At 28.6% G+C, this 5,405-nt stretch overlaps 1 long non-coding RNA gene across 1 annotated transcript; it reads right to left on the bottom strand.

Moving 5' to 3' along the window:
* Positions 1 to 569: 569 nt before the first annotated feature.
* On the bottom strand, positions 570 to 3,176 carry LOC114077581. Its single transcript, XR_003578911.1, has 2 exons — positions 2,939 to 3,176; positions 570 to 2,619 (listed from the first exon to the last, which is right to left on the bottom strand). It is a non-coding gene; the product is annotated as an uncharacterized LOC114077581 (long non-coding RNA).
* Positions 3,177 to 5,405: the final 2,229 nt, after the last annotated feature.

Raw genomic sequence — 5,405 nt, 5'->3', positions numbered from 1 at the left:
TTAAAGAAGATTTTAACAGATTAAATCTTAGTAAATTTAGAAAAAATGGGTAAGAGGTTCTTATTTACGCTTCAAGAAGATTTTTAAGGCATTTGAAGCATCCACTAACATACGGTTATTCAATGGCTTAGGTTAATTATTGTTTTTTACTTATCTTAGGAACATGATTTAATATAATATAATAATTAACAATATTCGATCAACTTTAAGAAAATATCTAAACAAAGATTAATTTTTTTATTTTTTATTTTAAGAAAATGAAACTTTGATTAGAGTTTTTGAAATTGTTATAAGTGAATAGAATTTAACCAAATTAGATTTTTTTTCTTGAATCACTTTAAAAGATTAACTCAAACAAAAATTATTAATTTGTGCATGAAAACCCATTTCAAATTAATGGAAGAATAAAAGTTTCGCCTAACTTATAATAATTTTTTAAATAGTAAAATATTTTAAGTAAAAAGCACTAAAGAATATATCTTTTAAGAACATAGATTTGACTTAACTAAATATTAATTTTACTCATATACTTGACATAAAAATAAATGATTGTGAAATATGTTTAAATAGTAAACCAGCATAAAGAAAATAACTCATCTTTTGAGGATTTAAGTAGGTTAATTACCAATTCTAAAGTTAGAGTTAAATGAAATTAGTTAACATAATCAAAACAATTAGTAGACTGAAAGAGATAATGAAATTGGGCCCCTTCTTGGGCCAATTTCGCTGCAGATTTTTGGGTTTTAACCCAATCCTGTTTTTGTATACATTGGCTGTATATCAGCACGTATGCCAGCTCTTTCCATGTATTTCTGGCTCCCGAACACCTGTATTTTGCCTCAGACCAATAGTTTCACATTTTTCAACCTGTATATCTATGTGTACTGAATGTATACAATGTATACATCTCGTATACAACCATTTTTTGGGTGCTTTTGGGACCTGCCTCAGCTTCCAATTCCTTTGAATGATGAGGTCAACTCGATACTACTGAGTTTGAAACTCCATGGAACATCCGAAATGCATAGGGAGGAGATAGAAGAGAGTAAAATTGACTCAACTCAAGGGGGGTTGCATGTAAGGCAAGATAATAAGGATTAGTCCATCGCATATCTTGCTAAAATAATTCAAACAGAACAAAACTCAATTATAATGCCACTGTACAAAAATTTTACAACTAAGACAATGCTCTTGGATTTAAAAAATGTATCAGTAGCCAATCCAAGATTGATTGTGCTTGATTAAAGATATTGCCAAATACATTTAACACCATATAAATGAATTAATAGAACTTGGCATGGAGAGACATTTCTTACAATGAAAAGCTAAGCTAAAATATGTAAAGTTTAAAGCAACTTAATCATTTCATACACTATCCAAAGTAAGAAATAAAAGAAACAAAGAAGCCATAACGAGAGGTAGAATTGCAGCAAACTTATCACTCACAAATCCATGTTTTAGACAAATTGGTGCGATAACCACATTGAGAACATTAAGTCCAACAAGCACATGTATCAATGACAGACTTAACATAAATTTAATTAAAAAATCTGCAACCTAATAATCTAAATTAAAGAAAATGCTGGATGTCTAATTCAAAACCTTATGGATGTACATTCGTTTAAAGGAAAGCGAGTGATGGAACAAGCCAAGGTTTGGAAGGCAACAAAATCTCATCCTTGACCTTAAGCCCACTAATAGTAACAAATATTTTTGACGAGAATCTAAATGAAACGCAGACATAAGCTCAATTCTAACATGACGCAATGGACAATACGATGGTAACAACACTTAAATAAAGAGGGAAGGATATTATCAACACTAGAAACATAATAAACGACATGTTACTGCCACATTCACTGATTCTGAGATTCCAGTTATTTCAAAAACGATAGCCAATAAAAGCCCACAACGAACAACAGAGGGACGAACGCTTGGGTAGGACAAATCAAGCACAACAACATGTTTGACTCGGCAGCTTTAGGTGTTGTTGTACAGAGACATGTTAGCAACTTGTTAAGACCAAAACGAGTTTAAACCAAGAAAAAACAAAACCATGAGACTAACCATTTGGAAGGATTAACACTATTTTAACTACCTTTGAATGCTAAGACGGCAAGAAAGATTGATCATGCCAACAAGAAAAATAAGATAAAGCTTAAATCACAAATTCGCAAAGTTCAATTTTATTTTATTTTTTAAAAAAGAAAGAACTATGAAAGAATCACTGACAAATAGCCTGATGAACGAGCTTCAAATCACAATACATAAGATAAATAAAGCCCATTTTAATTAGTAATATTTTGTCAACAAACAACTAACAATACTATATCATTTTAATTAGTAATATTTTGTTAACAAACAACTCACAATACTATATTATCTAAAAAAATGTAACAAACCAATAATGAACAGTCCAAAATAATGATCATTTAGGTAGAAAACAAAATAGTCATACATCATTCAAAAGGAAAACGAGAGGTAGGAATAAGGACATCACCTTTACCAAAGCAGCGATACTAGAACAACGAGAAGAGCGATTCCACCACTATCTTTGAATACTAACGGCAAGCTAAGAAAATCTGGGCGGCCATCTTCTTTGAACTTAGAATCAGAAGACTAGATATAAAAAAATTAGAAGTAGGAGTGACAATTTCTTTAAAACCAAACTCATTTCGTCTTAAGAATCCAAATTCAAAAACCTCCCCCTTATCACTTGAGAGCAAAGGGTTATTTAAACAGTAAATTCTTGGGCGACTGGGGTAAAATCCGTTGGTTTTGAATCAATTTGTTCCTTTTCGAGGCAACAGTAAAAAATTAATAGAGAATTATATTTTGCTTTGAAACTCAGCGAAAAAAAGGGACGTGCGAGTGGTGGGTCTGTATGACTGAGGCAGAAGAGAGGGGGAAGACGCTAAAAGCATTGAGCATCGCGTACCGTTCACGCCGCTTGCTGCAGTTTTACCGGGTTTCCCGGATAGATGTGATCAGTCGCTGAACCGTTGAGTCTGAGTTCTCGCGATTTTCGTTGTTGTACGGTGGATATTTTTGTTCTTCTTCACGACTTCTGGATGAAGAAGACGTATAGGGGTGGGTCGGGTATGGCTGTTGGAATGGGCTTAGAGTTGGGCTATGTTAGGTTGGTGAGAAATCAGAATTGGGCCTGGGGGTGGGTCTTAATTTGCCAATTTTTGGGCTGAAAGATGGTTGGAAGATTTGTATGAAAAGTGGCTAAATAAATGGGAAATTTTTCAAAATGTCAATATTTTAGCATTTAAGAGGACCCATTAGCAACAATTTCAATATTTAGTAAAAATGTCATTTTAGTTTGTTATGTATCATATTTATGTTTTTATTATTTATTTTTATTTAAAGAATATAATTATTTAATAACAAAAAGGAGAAAATTAAGGGGGGAATATTTCAAAAAAAGGCAAGCATCCTTAATTTTCTCATCAGTTACATTTTCAAATAAAATTTAAATTTTGTTTTTTTTTTCTCCAGAATTTTGACCTTTTTAAAATTATATTCATTCCACAATATATTCTATTTATATTTGTTATAGTTTTTAATTAGTTTGTATTCATTCCAATAGGTATGCCGAATTTATCTATATAGTCATTTAATAAATATATTTGTATTTTCATATATTTTTTCCCTATATAGCTATTTTTTTCTTCAAAAATCCTGTATGTGAATTTCAATATGTATTTTATTTGTATTTCTATTTATTCTAGTTTTTATTTAGAATTTTGTGTAATAATATATAAAATACAAAAAATTAGTATGATGAAAAAGTGAATGAAATATAAAATTGAATATTTGGTGTACTCATTCTTAAATAAAATACATAACTAGTTGACATACCTTTAGAATAAATACAAATTAGAAAGAAATGTCAAATTCAGTTGACATACCTTTATTAGTTTGTATTCATTCCAATATGTATGTCAAATAAAATGTAGCTATTTAAGAAATACATTTGTATTCGTATATATTTTTCACTGTGTATTTATTTTTCTTTTCAAAATCTTGTTTCCTTTTCTAAGTCGTATTCATTCCAATATGTCTATTATTTGTATTTGTATTCGAATACAAATAAACTAATAGAAAGTTGTTCTTCTTATAAATAAAATACATAACTAGTTGACATACATTTGGATGAATACAAATTAGGGACAAATACAAGATTCATAAACCATGCAACATGAAATTTTTAATAAATACAAATATTGATAGTATACATAGTGATTTGAATACAAATTAAGAAAGCATACCAAATTCTAAAAAAGAACTATAAATACAAAACAAACTAATAGAAAATTGTTCGACAACTATCCGATCTTCGTCGTCTTTTTCAAGATCCTCACGAGTAGACAAAGATTCTACATTTGCGTTCTGAATTTGAGGAAGGTTTTGCACACCAATGAGTCTTGTAAATGTTCTTACCCTCTTTCTTCCCTCATTTTAGCAGCGGATCATACATTATACACTATTTGTTAAGTAATAAATAAATTAAAGGATGAAAAATCACCAGAAATTGGTTGATTAAGATGAATACCTCTAGTAAGCCTCTTGGATTCAGCCATTGGAGAGTAAATCATAACGGAAATTGAAAAATATAAACAACATTTTTTTAAGATTTAAATAAAAATAAAATTAGAAAAGAAATCTGAAAATAGGATAAAGATTAGAGATACCTTAATCAAAGGGATTCTGGTTGATTCAATTTTGGATTAAAAAACAACCAAAATATATGGCAAAAAAATATTTGCAACTTGAATGTTGGAGGAAAATCAGAAAAGATAACCATGAGAGAAAAAAAAAATTAAATGGGAGAGAGAATTAACAATTTGAAAAGATAAATATGAGAGAGAATGATTTTTTTTTTTAAAAAGAATATATAGAATTAATTGAAAAAGAGAGATAAAATAGGAAGAAAATTGGGACACATAAATTTTCTAAAATAATGACATTTTTGACATTATTGCTAATATTTATAAAGTATGGATATTTTTACTAAATATGTTATTTATTTTGACTAGTTTACTAATTTTTCCTAAATAAATTGAAAAATTACTCAACTTAAGTTTAATATTTAACCAAATTGAGTTGACTTGATGAGTCGGCTAAAACTTAAATAAGACGAAATAATATAACTAATTAACGAGCTTTTTTATCTTATAGCGAAATAAAATAATTAACTTGATTATAAATTAATAACTATAAAAAATATATGTCAACTTAAAATAAACTAATTTAATAAAATATTCAACAAAAAAGTAAAATCTTTTGAGATGATTTTCGAATATTCATAAAATATATTAATTATATATAATTATATAGATGATATAAATTATTTAAAATTATGTAAAGCGACTAAACTATTTAAAATAACTTGCAAA

This window comes from Solanum pennellii, chromosome 1 (assembly GCF_001406875.1).
Source record: "Solanum pennellii chromosome 1, SPENNV200".
NCBI lineage: Eukaryota > Viridiplantae > Streptophyta > Magnoliopsida > Solanales > Solanaceae > Solanum > Solanum pennellii.
This window is presented reverse-complemented; position numbering and strand designations above follow the sequence as displayed.